This window comes from Mustela nigripes, chromosome 15 (genome assembly GCF_022355385.1).
Source record: "Mustela nigripes isolate SB6536 chromosome 15, MUSNIG.SB6536, whole genome shotgun sequence".
NCBI classification, from domain to species: Eukaryota; Metazoa; Chordata; class Mammalia; order Carnivora; family Mustelidae; genus Mustela; species Mustela nigripes.
In genome coordinates this window covers 9,883,596-9,905,191 of record NC_081571.1, presented here as the reverse complement: position 1 = coordinate 9,905,191, position 21,596 = coordinate 9,883,596, and the positions used below count along the sequence as shown (strand labels likewise).

Below are 21,596 nucleotides of genomic sequence, written 5' to 3'. Positions count from 1 at the left end.
CCTCCTGGCATCAGGAATAGGTAAGTGCATCTGCTTACCACAGATCATCAGTCCAGAAGGAAGACCCCAACTGCCTTACGGTCCCTCAAGCTGGACTTAGAACCAAACTGACATGAGACAGATTAACAGGAGAAAATCAAATTTAATAGTGTGCATAAGGGGAATCCATAGAGACAAGACATTTCAAAGACGGTGAGGCAGCATGAATGAGCTAAGGAGACAGGTGGGACCTGAGGATATAAAAGGGAGGAAGGCATTTAGCAAGAAGGTAAGAGGAGAAGTTTGGAAAAACAAGGTTGCTCTATTAGGCAGATCAGTTTTGTAGGTAAAGGGGAGTCTCAGTTACTAGCTCTCTGCCTGGTACAGGCTCTCCTTTCCAAAGTAAATTTAGGCAGTTGAGGGGAAGGCAGGGAGCTTTTTTCCCGGCATCTGCGAGGTTTTGGTTAACTCAAAATGATTTTTACACCAAGTGGCCCGTGTTGGGGCAGCCTGCCCTTGGCCTCCACACATTCTTTCTCCCATCTCTTTACAATAATAATAATGATAATGATAATAAAATATCCTCTGGATGTGATCTGAGGGCCTTGTCTCATCCAGTATTTCATGAAAAATGCATCCTATCTAGTTCCAAAGATCCTTTTTCACCCTCACAGATGTAAGTTAAAAAATCAAAGGGTAAAAATATTCCCAAAACACCTCCTCCCCCTTCCCATCAGTAAGTGTGGTAGTTTCTAAATAAAAGCAGGGACCCATCATACTTAGATCCGCCCATACTTAGATCTCTTCTCCTGGCGGCAGAAAGTGAAAAAATCTTAAGGGAAAAAGCTTTTTGGGCAGCTCCCCAATTATGAACAAACTGTGTGTCAGTCACAAATAAACTAGAATGCATTTTCCCATAAAATCCATGGTAAAATGTTTCCCTAGCTCTCTTGGACCAGCCCACAAAAGCCCATTTGTGTCATAAGACAGCTGAAATGCTGCACATCTGCAGAAAACAATATTCAATTTAAGACCTGGCAGAGATCCCGAGCCCATAATCTAGGCACCTTCAAGACTTTCATGTTTTTGTTTTTGTTTTTTTTAAAATTTGACAGAGACAGAGAGAGAGAGAAAGCGAGCAAGCACAAGCAGGGGAAGTGGCAGGGGGAGAGAGAGAAGCAGGCTCCCCACAGGCTCTATCCCAGGACTCTGGGACCATGACTCCAGCAGAAGGCAAACACCCAACCAACCCAGGTGCTCCAGAAGTTGATGTTTATATAGTTTTGATTTCATGTAAAACCATCTCCAGCACTGTCATTAGCTTTCTCTGCCATGATTTCAGAGATCTGACTTAATAAACACAGTCAAATAGAAGAGAAGGTATAGGTATGAGAAAGGGTGACAAGGTAGAAGGAATTCACTTGTGACAGAAGAGAGGGGCACGCTCAGTCCCTAGCAAGCATGGGAGGTGGGGCCCCACTGCCCCAGCTGGAGTGTAATCAAATTTGGTATTTGTGATTGGTTTAACACCATGTAACGTTGGCATGGAGCTTTACTGTTGGCAAAGTGCCATCCTATCTGAACAGGACAACATAGTTATGGTGACTAGTTTACAGTTTGAGTAAAGTGGTACCCTGCCTAACTTGTCTAAGGCAGCACTGCTAGTAATCCTGGAGGAGGAGTAGGGGACAGGGGACCAGGGAGGGAGAGAGGGGACAGGGAGAGGGAGGGGGCAGGGGAAAGGACAGAGAGTGGAGGAGGGAGAAAAACCCACCAAACAAAATGCCCCCTGCACATGCTTAAAGGCTACATGTCCTCTGATCTTCTCCACAAACATTTGCACAGCAAGCCCTGAGGAATGTTTCCCCTTAATCATTAAAGGCAAAAAACAAGATAAAGGGGGGAAGCGAGGCCTAACAGAGCTGCCGCTGCGTCTGCACTCACTTGGAGAACCGGAGAGGCGGAGGAAGGAAGGACTCTGCACTATTTTGTCCTAAGAATGTTGAGCATTTGCTACCACTTCCCACCCCAAATTCTCCTGCCTGAGCTCCGTCTGCAGGGCTTTACTTGCAAACAGGAAAAGAAAGATTCCTAGCAATTGTGCACTTGCTCAGCAATAACAACACCATCTTCAAAATTCAGGGGAGAAGAACTGAAAGTCAGGGAATTCTTCAGGGAACTTATTGTGGCCCCTATTATTTCTCCTGGAAGTCTGGCTCATGATTCTTGGGTAAGGAAGGAGCAAAGCCAGCTTCTACTGCACATTGGCACAGAGGCTTAAATCCTTAAAGATTATGAAACATCAACCCCAAGAAACAAGATAGTTATTTAACAAGAGGATGAAATGCAAGTGTCAGCTGCATTAAAATACAGGAAAAGCAAACAGCAGGAGAATACGGAAGCGCTAAGTATTCAGAGAACTTGGGCAAGTAAACAATTATTGAGACACAGTTCAGTTCTGGGTAATTTTTATACTTAGATTCTTCAACATCCTAAAGGTTTCTTTGTAAAACAAATTTTGTTATATTAGGATATACAGTTGGATGCAAACAAGAAGTCCAAGAAAGCCAGCTCATTAAGCAGACTGTTTTCTGGGCACAGGAATCAAATGCAGTTAAGTTTTCCACGACCCTCGTGTGCATTGTCTCCCCCCAGTTTTCCGCCCTTGCGGGGCTTCCTCAGGCCTGCCTGTTCATTCCATTAGCCAGCTGGTAGATGCTTAAGGAATGTGAACGGATGATAATAGCAGCTGAAATAGAAGCCAAGTGGGAAGGCAAATCTGGTGCAAAATCATCTTAAAATCCAAAGTCGAGCCAATTAGTTTTGAGTTATCTGGGTCTGTGTTTCTTTTTACTCACATAAATCAACCGAGAGTTAACGAACGCCATCGGTCTATAGCAAGGGGAGCGAGAAAACCAAGGCAACTGAAATGGAACAACAGAGATTTGAGAGTTGACAAATTAAATAATGGAGAACAGGAGAAAACTAGATCTTTAAAGGAAGAAAATTGGAAAAGCTAAACATCAAGTAGTTGTTCAAGAAAGACACAGAGCGGGGAAGAAGGACAGAGAGGGTCCGAAGTGGCTTCCGTGGGGCTAACATTGTGCTTTGTGATCGAGGAGCTGGGGACATAGGTGCGTTAACTCTGACAGTTTATCAGGCTATCCAGTTAGGATTTGTGCCCTTTTCTGTAGGTATAATTATAGTTCCAAAAAAGAAAAAAGTTACTAAAAACAAGTTACCTTTGATCAACCAAGAGTACAGTATCTGTCACATGATGGACGGGAAAAGCGTCTGAAATAAGACGAGGGGAGGGTCTCGTGTTCAAAAAGCATAACCTGGTAATAAGCACACAGACTTGGAAAATGGGCAGAAACCAGCGCGATGCCTTCGGCTGCTGCTGACCAGAAGGCCCCCGCCAGGCCCAGTGTATGGTCAGTGCGGAAGGCCAGCAGCTCATGCCCAAGCTGTCCACATATAGTAAGGCATTGGGCAAAATTTAAAAACAGCTTTATTAATAGCAACCTCAGTGTCTTCCCGTGGAGTGGTAAGTTTTGAAGAAAAAAAAAAAAAATGGAACGATTTACTTGATCTTCAATAAGGATTTGATGTCAGACCATAGAACACTGATAAAAAAAAAAAATACAGGGCCAGATGCCTCAGCTCCCTGCTGGACATCTGCCTTCAGCTCATAATCAGTCAGCACTAACTAGCTGCTGAGTGGATTGGCAGAAACCACCCGATAATATGTGGGTTCTGTACTGTTCAGTAATTTGACTATAGATATAGATGAAGAAATTCAGGCTATCCTTAATTTCAGAAAACATCTAATTGTCTGGGTTCACCTATCGGCTGTACAGAAAGGTAAGAACATTCAAATTGTGGAGAAGGTTTTTGAAGGTAAAACTCAATAGGAGCACTGAGATCATTTGGGAAATGAAAAGAATTATTTCTGTTAAAAAATGGTAGCCCAATGGGGCGCCTGGGTGGCTCAGTGGGTTAAGCTGCTGCCTTCGGCTCAGGTCATGATCTCAGGGTCCTGGGATCGAGTCCCATATCAGGCTCTCTACTCAGCAGGGAGCCTGCTTCCCTCTATCTCTCTCTCTGCCTGCCTCTCCGCCTACTTGTGATCTCTCTCTATCAAATAAATAAAATCTTAAAAAAAAAAAAAAAAGATGGTAGCCCAAGAAGTTAATTCTGTCGATTATGTGAAGTTTGGCTAACCTCCATCAAGCACATGCTCTGTGACGTGACAAGCACAGTGAGTGAGGGCGTTCCCTGTGGAGGCTTAGAGTAGGGGCTGTACATCAAATAAAGACCGGTATGGGTACATCAGAAATAAATACTGGATTACCTAGGGAATGTGGGGAGGGAGCCTCAATATTTACTTATAACATATTTAAGATTTATTTTTAACATAACAGGAAGAGTTACGAGAAAAGTTCCTTCATTTGTCAAGACAACTTATGCTGATAAAACACCAGAGGTCAATGGGGGAGCACGAATCTGAATCCAGGATTAACAAAACTTGATGGTTTCACGCCAACATATACCAGAAAATAAGAAGCAGTGTTTTAAGCAATGCTGGAAAAATCAAACACGTGGATTGCTTTTTACTTTGATGATCGTAACCCTACAAGGTTGCTATAAGGATGAAATATTTGGATCGAAGTATTCTGATAAGTAGCACAAGACACAGGAGAGGTGTTTTTTACTTGACCAGACTCCTAGAGGTCAGGAGACTGGTCTTTTTCACTCTAGTTTTCCCTATGTCTGGCCCATGGTTAGTCCTCAGTTAAGATTTGCAGGATGAACGGGTTCGGGTGCGGATTTAAAGCAAGGATTTAAGAGGAAAAGTGCTGTATGTGTAGCCGAGGAGGAGATGCTGGGGGAGACGGAAGAGACAAGACGAGGATGAGGAAGGCACGGCAGTGAGACCATGTGTCACAGGGCAAAGAAATTCAATGAAAGGAGCCCATGGCCATGGGTGACTTGAGCCATCTCTGGCGGCAGCCGGACGTGAATAGCAGCGCACAAGCACGGCGGCCCGGGAAGCACGGAGCATCAGGCCGAGGTGGAAAAGCCTAGATGTGGACCTGAGAAGCCGAATCTGCTCAGAACGAGGCACAGCTGGAATCTTTCCCATCAGGATAGACAGCCTCTAGGGCTGCTTGAACATCTCAGCAAGCTTTCCTATTTGGAAAACACCTTTCCCTTTGTGGGCTACCACAGACAAATGACTTTTGTTTGGCTTCTAATATTCTTTTGCGTCAATACGTGAATGAGCAAAGCCCACTTCATTCATCTCTGTTCACATTCTCTAAACTCCATTTCTTAGCGGAGATGCTAACTGCTCTGAAATAGAAGTACTCAGTGTTGGGAGTCTGAGCAAGCTAACGGAGACCGTGGTGGGGGCTTACTGGCCGGTCTCCCCAAGGCCTTGCCAGGTGAGATGTGGCCGGTGGGATTACCACATTCCTGGGCCTTCACTTTGTGGGTCTAGAACCTACTTTGGCTGGACACTCAGCCCAACGGCAGCCCTGTAGCTGCCACCGTGTGCACGGTGGAGCTTTGCTCAGGCCCCACACTCTGTCCCAGCCGCTCTGCATGCCAGCCACGTCCTTGTCCGTGGGCTTGTCACCAGCCATCTGGAGTACGTGTTAGCTTCTCTGCAGGACTCTCCTGATCTCCTGTTTGCCCCATACCAAAAGATGTTACTACCACTCCTTTCTCAGGCCCACTGAGGGACCCTATTTCAAAATATTTACAGGTTATAAAACAAGCTAAAAGCTATTAAATAAATATATTCATTCCTCCTACCATTTTAAACATACCTTCATTACAATTAAAATAAAGAAATATGTGGGGGTGCCTGGGTGGCTCAGTCGTTAAGTGTCTGCCTTCTGCTCAGGTCATGATCCCGGGGCCCTGGGATTGAGCATTGCCTCCGGCTCCCTGCTCAGCGCGAAGCCTGCTTCTCTCTCTCCCACTCCCCCTGCTTGTGTTCCCTTTCTCGCTGTGTCTCTCTCTGACAAATAAATAAATAATTTTGAAAAGCTATGTTTTTCTAAATGATTGAAAGTCAGAAAAATACCAGAGATGATAGTATTAACTTATTGCACACACTGATAATTCTGTTTATGAGTTGGTAATATTTGGATAAATACAGAAAGACACTGATAAATACATAAAGACACTGTATTTATTCCATAAAATTTATTTTCTTGCCTTGATTTCAGTAAAATCACTATACAGTTAAAATTAAGATTTTTACATAAATTACTTTTTTTTTTTTTTAAGATTTTATTTATTTATTTGACAGAGAGATCACAAGTAGGCAGAGAGTCAGGCAGAGAGAGAGAGAAGCAGGCTCCCCGCTGAGCAAAGAGCCCGATGCGGGGCTCGATCCCAGGACACTGAGATCATGCCCTGAGCCAAAGGCAGCGGCTTAATCCACTGAGCCACCCAGGCGCCCCCATAAATTACTTTCTTAAAAGATTTTATTTATTTGAGAGAGAGAGAAAGTGAGAGAGAGGGGGAGAGAAATAGAGCAAGTGGGCACGAACTGGGAAGTGAGTGTCAGAGAGAGGGGGAGAAGCAGACTCCCCTGGGGGAGCGGGGATGTGGGATTGATCCTAGGATGCCAACCGAGATCATGACCTGAGTTGCAGGCAGCCATTCACGCAACTGAGCCTCTCAGATGCCCCCATAAATTATGTTCCAGGAACATAAATTTTGTCCTATTCTGTTCTAATAATCTAAAGTATTAAAAAACAGTATGTAACTGCATTTAGTGTGGGTAACATTTTAATACATTTACCAAAAGGTTAACTACCTTAATATGTTAATAACGTAAAAAGTTGAAAACCCAAGTTTTGAATGTTTTAAAATCTCCCTGCAAAATACTAAAATGATTAATGAATCAATATTGAACTTCGTGTACGCTCTATATAAACCTATACATTTGCATATACAAGTCATATGGTTTAACATTGCAAATGTCATTCAGCCTCCACGTAGAAGCCTTCCTAACACTGCACTAAATCACGGGAACCTGCAGAGCCGTGACAAGCAGGGAAACGGAAGCACAGCACTGCTGGGAAACATCTTATGGTACAGTGTATTGCATCCATGCTGGGGACATTCAACAAGCTAATGTGTCTTTTCTCTTCTAACACCTTCTGCAGCCCAGATCTTTCCTGTACGCCAAAGACATATCTGCCTGAGTCAACAGTGGCGCAACCCACCAATTTCCATTCAAGCGTCCAAGTCAAAACGCGAGGTGCATGCTTCCCGGGTTATGAATGGCACTGAGGGCCAGATACCTAGTGACAGAGCGACCTAGTGACCACGTGTGTTTGTGATATATGGGGCTACCTTCCTGCCCAGGTTCAAGGTATAATAAGCATGTAATATGCACCTCTGGGGTTATGATGAAATGTAATAATGGCAGCAGTAACTACATACCATGTGTCTTACACTCAATCCTCACAGCTCCTCTGTGTAACAGCTAGTTTACTGAGAAAGAGGCCAGGAGAAAGTAAGTAAAAGAGCCCCAAGAGCCAGTAAGTGATGGGCCTGGGAAATGAACTCTGGGGCCCAGGATCTTCGTTAACTAGCTAACTCTTACACTACGCTATTAGAAGAGATGCTCCCAACCCTCAAGAAGCTCAAGAGAGGCATTTAAGGGAAGGTTGTAATATTTTACTGTTACTGATTTGTATTCAGTTGACAAGAACTGTTGTAGTGAAGGTAACACTCCAGACCTTCTACCTCAACTTTGACATTCTTAAATCTCCACAGCTTCCATTATAGGGTGACTTCCGAGTATGGGTTACTATTCTAGAGAGATGACCAATTCAATTAACAGTTAATATGTGGGCTGACTCTTACTAGTTTAGCTCTTAGAGGAAAGCCTTATCACTCAGGTCATAAGATGCTTCACCATAGGAATGGCCTCAAAATGAAATGACCTCGGGGTGCCTGGGTGGCTCAGTCACTTTGGCTGGGGTCATGGTCCCGGGGTCCTGGGATCAGGCCCTGCGTCGGGCTCCCTGCTCGGTGGGAGGCCTGCTTCTCCCTTTCCCACTTTCTCTTGCTTGTGTCCCCTCTCTCACTGTGTCTCTCTGTCAGATAAATAATCTTAAAAAAAAAAAAAAAAGAAAAAATGAAATGACCTCATTTTCAAAGTAGTTAAGTATCTTTTACAGATACCTATTCTTCTTCTTGTTTTTGTTTGTTTGTTTGTTTTCCTATTCTTAAATCCTGATTAAGGAGCCACCTGCAGAAAATACAGGGTTCCTTTCCAGTTTATATCATAAGACCTAATTATATGTGCCATGGTAAATTTTATGTTACAGAGAAAATCAAGATCTCATACTAAAAAAACTTTGTAGAGGTGGGGTAGGGATAGTGGAGGACAAACTTAGAAAACAGTGAACTCTAACTAGAAAAGCCCATGAATTCTACCATTGCAGGAACAGCAGCATATCTTTCTGGTAGGGCAAATGTTAAGTTAAAAACTCTACACACACTGAAATATTAGTAGGGAGAAATAAATCGAAAGAATCTAAGGTCAAAATTATTACTGAATTCTTTTAATCAATGAGAGCATTTTGTTATCTCCTTAAGAGAATGGATGCTTTGAAGAACAAAACTGATGAAAAGAAAACTGCAAAAAAAAAAAGTGTTCTAGAAATATGGCCATGGAAGGGAGCCAACATGAGAGCAAAGAAAAACTAACACGGCTGCTGCATGACTTTGGTAAAGGAGAGGAAAACCTGGTGGAAAGCTACAAAAACCCAAACATAACATAAAATTCTAACTCTCACCAAATAGTCATTCAAAATGCAAAAAAGAAAGCAAGCCACAACAGTTGTACAAAAGAGAAAATTACAGTATAAAGTCTCTGAAGTGTGCCTGTGCAGCTTTCTTCAGGGAGGGCTGAAGTTGGCATGCCATCCTTCGATAATACGCTGCATACCAGAGAAGCCAACTCACCACAAGCGTGGTCTGTAAATCACTGTCTTAATCCAAAGGAGCTCCATTTCACACAAGTGATCTGCAGTTCTCTGCAGACTGGCCCAGACAATGCTTCCACAGCAGAAAGTCCGGTTGGCCCGCTAAAGCTATCTCCTGCAGTTATGCAGGCAGGGCTGCGGTAATCTGCTGGAAAATCAGCTGCCCCTCCTTGTAGGTCCTCAGTGTCTGGTTCAACACGTGACCATGAACTCTACTTAGCGCCAAGAGCCAAGGGATGGAAAAAAATGAAGACAGAAAGTTCCAGAAAGTGTAGGATTTCCTAATCATTTCATGATCTTTAAAAAGTGTTTTCATTTTAAAACACACCTGCGAAACTGTTCTCTTTAAGTAGCACGGCAAGATAAAAAAATTTACCTGGTATCCATGGAATTAAGCAATTTTTAGGAATTAAATGGAAAGAAACCCTATTGATACCTCTAGTTCTTAGAAATGCAGCAATGCACAATGAATTCAGAGGAAGAGAAAGCCTGCACTTCATGGGCACGGACACTGGCTTAGTGCGTCTCTTGCCCTGGGGTCTCTTGCTGCAAGGCAGAGTCTAGCCTAAAGGGCCAAGATTCCATGAAGAGCCTGTACAAGAGCAAGAAGCCCAGAGCAGTGTGCTTTCCTCACGTCTGCACACTGTGGGCCCTGGGCCTCCTCTTTTTTTTTCCCCCTGGGCTTCCTCTTGACCGCCGTGTTCCCTTATCTTTCACACTAGGTATCAAAGAGTACTTTGAGAGATATAGTAGTTTCCCCTTCAAAACTGGCACAGTGAGTTTCTGGGAGGAAAAAAGGTACATATACACTCGGACACTGATATTTTCTACATTGGTAACTAAGTACATGAATCTACCATGTAAAAATAAATTCTTGAAACCGATCAGTATGTTCTAGACTCTTCACAAACCCTCCAGTGTTTCAAGTTGTCTTTCAGGTGCTAATTTATATAACAAGGAGCTTAAGTAAAACAGGGCAAATTCCAATCCCATTTTCCAATTTAAAAAAATTCTTGGTTATTGTACAGACAAGTGCATCGGGAGAAAAATTCCATTATTTCTATAATGTAGTAGTTAATGGAATTAGCGGTAGGCCCACAGATGAACCTAACTTTGGCAGTAGTGTCTCTCTGAGGAATACCTTTTAAGAAGTTCTAAGTACTCAGACGGCTCCCCAAACAAGACTGCCCGAACCACAGAACTATGCAAGTAAGGTTTTACACTTCCCCTTAAAGCCCCCGGAGTGGCTTCCCCTGTAGCGGGGAGAAGGTGCTGAGCTCCACCACCCCCCACCCCCAAACGCATCCCTACAGATGGTGAGATGATGGTGAGATGAGCAACCCTGGAGGGGGCACCGGAAAGGCTGTGGAGGTCCCCAAAAGGGAGGAGCGCACCAGCACGGGAGGGCTAGGAGCTACAGGAGAAAGGCCCAAAGCAGAAAAAAAGCCATTGCCAGCTCACCCAAGCTTTAGGTCCATATGGTACCATACAAACAAGAGATCAACAGCCACAAGAATGGTTCCGTTCAGGGTGATACCAGCTAGCACAACACCCTCAAGACCCAGCAAACTATTGGAGGAGCGTTTCCTTATTCAGACCTACAAAGTACTTGCTCGTAATGACCTTAACCAAGATGGGAACCAGGAAAGCATGTTCTGGTACAGATATTTCACTACGTGTTTTACAAATCAGTGTCGTAAACGTGGTCCTGTCCGTTTATTACTGCTATGCTTTTAAGGAGCTGCACCTACTAGAGTCAGTGTGTGTATTCCTGGCATGCAAGCCATCCTGGGGGATGGAGCAGCAGCTGCCGGCTCAATGGCTGGAGTCGTGCTAGTGAAGGTTAGAACTGAGCTATACACCGAATGGGTAACCGATTGAGGCTGCAGGGGAACATTCTGAGAGAGAGACAGATCTCTCTGATTATCCAAACAGCATACTTTGGCCTGCTCCCAAAGTCTTGATGTACTCTCATGCTTACAGAAAAGGGCACTGTGTTTTCAATACAAAGGCTCAGAACCTAATTCCGCATCTCACTTGAAATATCAAACCCCCAAATTCACAATTCTCCCTTAGCATTCGCTTGAGAGAAGTAGGGCCATGTACTAAAATTCTGTATTAGTTCCAGAGAGGCCTCACATTCAGATAATTACAGGTTTTGTTTACTATAATGCGGAAGGAAAGAAACCAAAATGAAAAACTAAATAGTTATGTTTTTCTTTTTTTTTTTTGGAAAATTTACCTCAAAATTATCAGTATTTCTCACCCCCCACCCCCAACTGAAGATGGCACGTCTCCATCATCCTGATAGGAGCTAGAAGGGGATAGACTCTACTTAGGATGTTTTCGCCCAGGATCATTGCCTTTAGAGACCAACACTGCAAAGAGCTGCACTAACCCCAGCCCAGTGCTACAGCCTGTTTGCAGTCCTGTTCTGAAACACACGCAGAGAGCGAACCCCGCCCAGCAAAGCCTTATGGGAAACTTGGTCCTGCCGGGATTCAGGAGTGGTTCAACTGGAATTCACTGTGTCTGGCAAATATTTCTTAAAGTAATTTGCTATGATTGCTTAATCACATAAAAACGAAAACCTACACAAAATTACCTAAATTATTAACTTCAAAGCATGAGAGATCAAAACCTTTTAATATGCAAACCCCTGTTTTATGCTGGAAAACGGAGTGGAACAGAGGGCGCCAGCTCCACCAGCCAACTGGGTGTTCCAGGGCACGTTATGACCCTTCTGAGTGTGTTTCCTTCCGTCAAATGAGATTAAGGCCTGGCTTGCTCATGCATTGTGAGGAATGAAAAAGATGAGTGGTATTAAAGGGCTTTCTTTGTACCAGTGTTTCTTGGGAGGGACAATGTAGTTCGCTTCAGGATCTGAATTTGGCAAAACAAAACATTTTTTTAATTTCAGTATCTCCTTTCATTTTTATTCTGTAAAGAATATTCATTTTTATCCCTTGTATTATTCTGTTTTGATGAAAAGTGGAAGGATTACATTGGTCCAGATAACATAAAGGAAATTCTATCTTCCTATGTAGAGCCAGAGGAAATTTCCTATATACCACATACTTGATATCAAAATAGATCAGCCTGTTGGACAGAGCTAACCAAGCCCTCTGGTGAAACTGGGAGAGATTTTAAAGGGCTAACAGGAGACAGCAGAGAACCAGTTAGAAGAGAACTACCTCAAACAGCAAGGACCTGTGAAACCCATGATCAGATACAAATTATATAAAAGCTCCCCATCCTATGTATAAAAAGAAGGCCAGTGGTCGGGTTCTTGGGCTTTGCAAATAGTTCATTGCTTTCATTCTTGAACTAGGTCTTCTCCAGGCAACCGGGGCAGGTGGGTAACTTCCCAGTGAGTGTGTACACCACAAAAACAACATTCTAGATAGTTCAAGCTTTAGAGTGGGGTATCTTACCTGAAGGACCCAGACTGAATGGAATTTCCAGGTAACTGTTCTATCTTTATACCTTCCCTACTCCATCTGTTAATGCTTTCAGAGAGGGAGTATGCAGTTCTTCCTTTCTAGATCTAAATCAAGGACATGTTCAAGTCTCCATAAGAAAATGACAAAGCAGCTACCACAGAGTGGAGAAAAGGATGTGTCCTAGTCCTGACACACACTAGCTCAGTGATCCTGTGAGCTTGGTTACATATCTGTAAAATAAAGATATGTCCACTGTGCTTTTCAGAGTTGTTATGGGGATCAAATAAAACCACACATGTAATTACTTTGTAACTATAAAGCACTGAACAAATGTAAGGTATTATTTTAAGAAATTAAAAAAATGGTTATATAGTATTGATAATTGTGTGTTAACTGAAACACACATATATTATCTAAGAGTATCTATCATGTGCATAATGATTAATAGCCTAATACTTTATCTCAGTGACCCTCAGAAGAACCCTTGAAGTTACTGTTCCCTTTTCATTAGGTAACCAGGGCTGACTGTCCAAGGACAACTGTTAAAGGGTACACCTGATTCTCCCCCAGACCTTTCTGACTCTACATCCACAGTCCTTTCAGTTAACACACACCTTTAATTCACTTGATCTGTGAAGATGTTTTCTACATTTTCAGGATGGTGAAGTTCTGCTTTGGTAAAACACGGATTAAACAGTTAAAATGAACATAAAGATAAAGCCAATGAAATGTAACAATATGGAAAATGATATTTTCACAAACCAAGTATTAGTCAATCCGTATCTGGTTTCCCAACCAGATACTCTCTAACTCATTGATTTTTTCCATGGTTAATGAAGAGCTGGGTGCCTGGGTGGCTCAGTGGGTTAGAGCCTCTGCCTTTGGCTGAAGTCATGATCCCAGGGTCCTGGGATCGAGCCCCGCATCGGGCTCTCTGCTCACCGGGGAGCCTGCTTCCTCCTCTCTCTCTGCCTACTTGTGATCTCTCTTTCTGTGTCAAATAAATAAATAAAATCTTAAAAAAAAAAAAAGATATACGAAGAACAGCTTCATTTCCATCAGATTTTCACCTGAACTTGGAAATAAATACGAATTACTGGTCCACAGTTTTTCTCTGAAATGGAACTCTTTGTAGCATATGCTGATGAAGCTTTGTTATTTTCATATGTACCTGAGGGAGGTAACATAGGCATCATCACAGACATGAGCAGCTGAGCCTAAGGAACCAGGCTGTCTTAGGTCATACCCACACACTAGCCACATACCCTTAGCCTGGTTACTTCTCCAGGCCTCAGTTTCCTTCCCTGTAAATGGGAAAACACTACCTTGAAGGAAGAGTAAACTGGTTTTCCCACGTGGCTAGGCCAATCAATCATCTTACTTTACAGTCACGGTTACGTGTCTGCTTGGCTATCTGCTTTTGGCTAGGGATAAGCCCAGTTGGCTTCCACCTGTCCTGGCTTGTTCTAAAGCACACTGCTCTCGGATGGGGACCAATTTATTAGAACAAGAAAATAGAAGGGAATCCTTGGCGTGCTCGTTGCAAGTCTGGGCAGCAGGCGGTGACACACCTGTAGGCTGACACTTCAAAAGACAGACATTTTGAGCAGAATGGTGTCTAATCAGACACTCCAGTTTTCTCCATCCATTTGAGAACAAAGTACGATCTTTGCCATGTAAATAAAGAAATGAACAGGAGTAAATTTGTATAACCCAGTCCAGAAGGCTGAGATTATAAAATCTGATGTACAACATAAATCCATTGCATTTACTTTGACACATAAAGAACGGGATGATTATACTCTTTATTCTTCATTTTCAGGGACTGAAGTGGTAATTGATGCTTACATTTTATATTTTATATTAAACACTTCAGAATAAAAATCCTGTTAAGTATTCCAAGCTCCAGGATTTATGCATAACTATGCAGAACAGAGTAAGCAAGCAAACCAGGATCTGAAATAATTTTAGTTATGGAATCTTAAGGACATGTGATCCTTAACTCACTGAATTCCAGTTAAAATTGATTCTGAGATCCCATTTTTAACTCAGCAAGTATGGTGATGAGAAATTAAGAGCTGGTCATGAGGATCCAAGGGAAAACTCTAAGAGTCTGCTCATCTTATGGAGGAGCTACTGTGGTAAAAAAATGGCACACCAGACGTCAAATTATAGAATGGTCCACTTATTCCTTGAAGATTCCAAGTCCAATCTTCTATGGACTTGTGACATTGTGATTTATAAGAAATAAATATTTGGTCTTTATCTGTTCCTGGCATAGCGTGCCTAAAACTCTGCAATTTCCTAAATGAAGAGAGCAATAAAGGGGTCTTTGGTTATGGAAATGAATTAGAAAGCCCCTAGGTCACTTAAAGATGAAGGCTGGGTGTCCTACCCCTCCTGACTTCTGGGGCAGGGACAAGAGCTAGAAATTAAGCTGTCATCAAAGGCCAAGGATTTGATCAATTATGCTTAAGGAAGTCTCCTTGAATACCCAAAGGACAGGGTTCAGAGAGCTTCGGATTGGTGAACAGGTAGAGATCCTTGGAGAGAGAGGATACGGAAACTGCACACCGGACCCACATACCTTACACTATGTACCTCTTCATCTAGCTGTTCTGTATCCTTTGTAAAAAACCAATAAACCGAAGAACATGTTTCTCTGAGTTCTGCGAGCTGCTCTAGCAAACTGAGTAGGGAGTTGCAGGGACCTCCAATTTATAGCCAGCAGGTTAGAAGCACAGGTGATCATTTGGACTCAGGCTTGGCATAACAAGTAGGGTGAGGCAAGGGGGCACAGTCTGTGGGACTAAGTCCCAAACCAGGGATCTCTGATTCGGGGAGAAAGTGTCAAAACGGAATTGAGTTCATTGCTTGGCACACCTGGAAGCCTTCATGGGCTCTCAGGCCATATAGAGACTGAGATTCCTGACAATTTTCCTATCAAAGTGAGCGAAGTCCATTTTCAATGGCAAAATAAAACCTAAGCAACCTTACAGAGTTCACCCGATAGATTTTATTTTGGGAAATATTACTCATCTGTGAACTCCCTAAATCTGAAACCATGCAGTAGGTATGTACTTGCAAAGCCAACAGTGGCTGTCTTGGGAGTCGGTTCTCACAAATGTAAGACGTATTCACTTGCCAATCTGGCCTTCCAGATCCAAAGCCTTACCTTCTTAGATGTGTCTAAATAACACGACCAGCTCTTTTTTGCTTAGGCGACCTTTATGGACCCACCTACCGCCTGGTAGATTCATCCATAAGAGCCACTTGGGTCCTACAGTGCAGGCCACCCCTTAATCTTTGCCTGTTTTACTCAGGAACGTCTTTTGCCTAAATGAATTCCTAGGTTTGTCTGTCTCCTCCCTGACAATCCCAAAGCTTACAGATTATTTTAACCTTTCAAATTAAAATTAAGCTCTTAGAATATTCAATGAAAAAAAATACGGAGTCGGTCTTCTACTTACTCATCTGATAAATATTTTTTGAGCATCCACTAGGGGCCAAGGCCTCCAGATACAGCGGTGAGCATTCAGACAAAACTTCTGTCCTTGTGGAGCTTATGCGATGGTGGTGGTGACTAGGGAAGGCGGTGTGTGTGTGTATGTGTGTGTGTGTGTGTGTGTGTGTAAGAATAGACAGTATAGAATAGACGCAGTAAACAGGTAAATTCTATAGATGTTATAAGGCATTAAGTGCTATATAAAGAAAATGCTGAGGGTAAGAGTGTTGGAGGAGGGACCACAATTTTAAGGAAGGTGGAAGAGTTAGAAGAAATGATCCTTTCCTTCAGCAGTTCAGTAATACTTGGCTCAGGAACCAAATGAGATACATTTTGCATTCCTAGGACTTAGGACATAGCAGGACTTAAAACAGTTGCTGGAAAAAATGCCCATACTCTGTATTTTGCCAAAGCAATGCTACTTATAATAAAGGGATAGGTTTATCAGACAGCCAATCAGGAAACAGATATAGTATCTGCTATCAACAAAACAGCATACCTTAAAAGCAAACCCTTAGAATTCTATCTCAGTACCCAAAACAATAATCCTACAACTCTGGCTCCACTAGAATTCTGTGGACACAAGTTCTCCAGGATAATCAGGACCATCCTTCCAATATTCCTGTCACTGTGAAATAAAAATGTCCTTTGATCACCTTCAAGTGGTAAATATGCTACCTCTTCCTTTAGACCAATAGGAGAAATGTAGCATGGGAAAAGGTGGTAAGGGTTGGCAATCTCAAAAGCTCTTAGGGATAGGGAGAAGACGTAAATGAAACAGATTATAAAGTACAACCACCCTTATTTAGGCTAAGAGGTTAATCACTGCAACTCTTCCTCCCATCGAAGTCACAGGACAGTCATACTTCCTTGCCTCACTCAAGAATCAATCTTTGTTTTCTTTCTTTATTTTCTTCCTTCCTTCCTTCCCTTTCCTCTTCTCTTTTTCTTCCTTTTTTTCCCCTTTCTTTCTCTCCTTCTCTTCTTTCCTTTCTTCTTTTAAGTAATGTCTCCGCCTATTGTGTGGCTCGAACTCAAGACCCTGAAATCAAGAGTTGCATGTTCTACTGACTGAGCCACAGGCAGGCGCCCTAAAAAATTTTTTTCTTAAAGGCTTATTACTTCAGTGGCTCTCTGAGTATGTGCACGTCAGCTGATGAGTGTACAATATAATGTCATTACAGATCCTCAAGCTTTCTCTGCAGTTTTTCCTCCCTGTTGTGGCAGTCACACCGACACTGACATTCAATCATACACAGTCAATCATTTACTAAATAAATATTAATGGATGCCTGAATGTGCCTGAATGATTTCAAGTGCTGGGAATACAAAGGCAAACAAGGACCAAGTCATTGCCCTCAGGGAGCCTATATTCAAGTGGAGTTAGACAACAAAGAGAGAAACACAGAATACAGTGTCAGTTCGGAATGAAGCAAGTTCTGGATAGAAAATGATGTAGGTGTATGCAGGTGTACAGGTCGTTTTAGAGAAGGCAGCTGTGGTTAAGCAGTCTCTAGGATGGCCCGAAGGATCCTCACCTCCTGATAGTCACCCTTTGTATAATCCCCCCTTCAGTGTGGGCTGGACTTCATTAACTCACTTCCAACAAACAGAATTGGGCAGAAATGAATGACAGATGTCACTTCTGAGATTAAGGTGTAAAAAGACTGTAGCTTCCATCTTGAGTTCTCTACTTCCTGGATCACTTGCTCTGGGGGAAGCTGGATCCAATGGCAGGAGGCAGTCCCAAGTGAGTGAACTTGGGAGCAATCATCCACCCATCCCAGCCTCAAGAGGACTGCAGCCCAGATGACACGTTGATTGCATCCTATGAGTCAGATTTTTCCAGCTAAGCTCCAACCAGATTCTTGACCCACAGAAACTGTAAGAAATGTTTTTTTGTTTTGTTTTGTTTTCAGCACTAAGTTCTAGGACATTTTGTTATACATTAATGGATAAGTAATACAGTGGTCAAGGATGTTTCCCTGCGTAAATGACCTTGAAAAGACGCCATGTGAAGATTTAGGGGAGGAGAGTCTAGGCAAGTATAGGACAGGTGCCAAGGCTCTGGAAGGGGCACCAGCTAGGCAGATATGACAGATATGAGAAGGCCACTGGGACAGACAGTCACAGGTGATGATGTGGGAAGACAGAGACCAGTTGGTACAAGCCAGCTTTGAGGTCTCTCACGGATAATGAGACAGAACCAATACTATGAAAGCCACTATTCTAATCACCACCAATTGGCTTAAGCAATAATCAATATACAATAGTGATAGATAATATTTGAGTATTTACACTAGGAATTTGCTAAGTGCTTTATTTCACTCATTCCTCACAATAGCCCTATAAAGCTGGTTATTTTATAAATAAGGAAACTGAGGGTCAGAACTGTTAAGATACTGTCTTGTATTTACAAGTTAGAAAGTGGTGGAGCCAAGATTTAAAGCAGGCCTCTGACTTTAGAGGCCCTATCCTTCACTTCCATATAGTACTATCTTGAAAGAGAGGCCCCAGAAAGAAAGCCACTTTCACCCCTGAAAAAGGAAAACTCCAAACCCTCAACTGTTGTTTAAGCCACAAGTATAGTCTCCATCTGCTACATACTCTAGCAGTTTGATTTTCTTGTGGAATCCTTCTAATAGAATTGGTTGAGGCATTACCTACAATGTTGAGGTTTGACCCAAGTCAGCATGGTAGCCTTAGAAAAACACACAGGCAGCTCTTCTTTTTGAAATACATTAAATGTCTTATGTAACAAATATTGGAATCTACTGAGGATTAGTATTATTAGATACAATACCAATATATTCTATTGTATGCAATTTTATGCTTAGCCTGGCTTCCGGTCAATATCTTTATACGCAGCACCCAAACAGGTGGCCATCTGCTCTAGTACTTGCTTTCCCTCCTGCTTAACCTTTGTCTTGAAGCTTAGGAAAGATTATGAATGTTTTATCTTAATTTCTTTGTGAAAAGAGGAGAAACACAAATTTCTCTTTGATTTCTACCTATACTCTATAAGTAGGAATGCTATTTTAAAATATCATTCTTGAAAGCAATGGATGTAGCAGACTGATAACCTTTCATACAGGGGTCCACAAATTTGTATTTGTCCTAGGCTAGGGGAAACAAAAATAACAGAGGAGTTTTGCTTTCCAGTTTTCACTTGGAAGAAATATGAAAGAAACCAGCCTGTTTGACACAATTCATATTATAATAACATTAATAACATTGATTAAGAACATACTCAATGGGCCAGATACTGTTCTATGAACTTTGAAAATATTATCCAAATTAATAGCTATAGTATCTCTCTATCTGATCAGTATTACTGTTATCTCAATTCTACAGATGAGGAAGCCTAGGCACAAAGAGGTCAAACAGCTTGTCCAAGGTCACATAGCGAAAAACTCTACAGTCAATACCAAAACCCAGATAGTGTGATTCCAACACCACAACCTCTTAACTCATATGCTAAAGTATTCAGGACCCCAAGCACATCAACTTCCGCTCCCAAGATAGACTTTTCTTAAAAAACAAAAACAAAAAAGAAAGGAAAAAGAAAAAAGGGCCCATAAAAATCAACTCCCCTATGTATATTAGCCAACCTAAAACTCTTACAATATCCTACTGTCCCAGTAACTTGGTATTTTTTACTATATTCTTTACCATATATTACAAATGCACATACAGATTAAAGACTGCACCCTCCTTACATCACATCTGTTAGAAATGTCGCCCAATGCACTGCTGTCTTACAAAGTTTCCTTCCACTTATCCATTCTGCACCGGCAAGGGATTAAAAAAAAAAAAAAAAAAATTAAAAACCTTGGGGTATTCCATGGCTCAGGAATCTTTACTGGCTCCTTTACATTGGGAAAGAGAAAACGATTTATCCTGGAATACTCTATTTATTTTACAAGTCTGCCAACTTTAATACTCAGTGAGCTGCAGACTACACCCATCTTATTTGCTCTCTACCGTGCCTAGGACAGTGGCTGGCAGAGTAGGTGCTCATGGAACAGTCCTTGTTTCACAAGCATCTCTCACCCATTCCGGTCTGTGTTTAGCATGATACTTACTCAACATTATATGTTAGGGCACTTTATCACAAATACAATTTTTTTTTGTCATGTGTATACCTGTTGTCTGCCCTCGCTCCAAAACTGTATAAGGCTTTTTATGACAGTCCAATATTATACTGTTATCTCTTCTACTTCTTAGGGCTAGTGCCCCTACTAGGATCACATTTGCTGTACAGAGATACAATAATCAAGGTACAGAAGGAAGTCATTAAAAAAAACTGCAGACCACACAGTAATTGTACCAAGACAATTTATCAAGTTTCAAAAAAAGAAGGAAAAAAAAAACCCCAAGAATCTGAGGACAAAAGGGCTGGGCTTTGGGTCTTTGTAAGTACTTGAAAGCAGACTGGTGGATTTGGGCCCACTTCCTAGGAGCCCAGTCTGAGGGATGTTACAGAGATGGTCTCTGACTTTAAGTTATGCTAACAGAAAAGATGACTCTTCTCTAGTGATCTGGGGACTACCTACAATCTTAATGCTTCGAGGAGACAAAAAGAAGGGTGGGGAATGGTGTGCCATAGAACTTGATATGCTTTATTTCTTGAAATGCAAGACAATCTTTGATCAGAATGGTACTAAATGATCTACTTTTTATGTAGACATTTTTTTTTAAATCACTACAGATACTTTGTAGGCACCTGTGTTATACCAACTAATTAGAGCACTTACATGTTATAGCTATACGCAATTTATAAATAATTAGTTTGTAAAGTGCTCTGAAAATAGAAAGTGCTGTGCAAGTACTCAAATTAGTATATATTAAAAGCCTTTGGTATGTAATCATTTTATTTAATGATTGGCTCCTTAAAAGGCATGGTGCTTTATAGCTGAACAAGATTCCTGATTTTAAATCATTAATATTAGTTTATTTAGAGTGAAAAGCGATTAGAGAGCAAATCGGAGGTACTGATCAAGTTATTTTTCCACAGTTTATATAAATACATTTGACTCCTATTTATGTCCCTCATCCTTTTACAGAGTAATTCAGTCTTCCTCAGATTTCGCAGATTTTATGCAGGTTCTCCCCACTCACACCTGGCTCTTGGGTTATCCTGCCTGTCCTGCCCTCAGTTTTTTCCTTTCCCCCTCTGCCTTCTGAAGTTGTTCTGTCTGAACCTGTGAGTTTATGGCTACCCTAAACAGAACCGAGCCAGCAAGCCACATTATCAGTGATGAGAAATCCTCTTAAGAGCAATGAAGCCATGAGCTGGGGAGGCAGTCACCGACGGGTGCGTTTCCCACACGTACTGTTGGTAATTACTTCAGTCTACTATCATCATCCTATGTCCACTAATTAAGCTTTGCTTTCATCTCCTGAAGGTCTTGGTTTAGAGGTATTAAACTTCATTTAAATAATCCTGCTTACCATCCCCACAGGAATATTCAGAGGCAAAATTTTAGATGAGGCAAAGAAATTTTTGATCCTTTTCCACCTATCCCTGTAGATCTTCCTTACATTTTCAAGTGTGAACTTCCTTACAATGACCCTGGCTTTCCAGAGTCTCTTTCAAATCAGTTTAGAATACTCCCTACCCTAGGACTATGACTTTGCCCTTCCCTC

The 21,596-nt window shown here is 42.0% G+C and overlaps 1 protein-coding gene and 1 long non-coding RNA gene across 3 annotated transcripts in view; one reads left to right on the top strand and one right to left on the bottom strand.

Moving 5' to 3' along the window:
• The window catches only part of LOC132002511 (uncharacterized), a 229,634-nt gene extending 223,836 nt beyond the window's left edge, over window positions 1–5,798 (top strand). For both annotated transcript variants that reach the window (XR_009399927.1, XR_009399926.1), the window contains exon 2: window positions 4,404–5,798. This is a non-coding gene — a long non-coding RNA (uncharacterized LOC132002511). The remainder of the gene's footprint in view (window positions 1–4,403) is intronic.
• Window positions 1–21,596, bottom strand: part of POLR1D (RNA polymerase I and III subunit D) — a 43,797-nt gene that overhangs the window by 18,185 nt on the left and 4,016 nt on the right. The gene's annotated exons all lie outside the window — the stretch shown is intronic.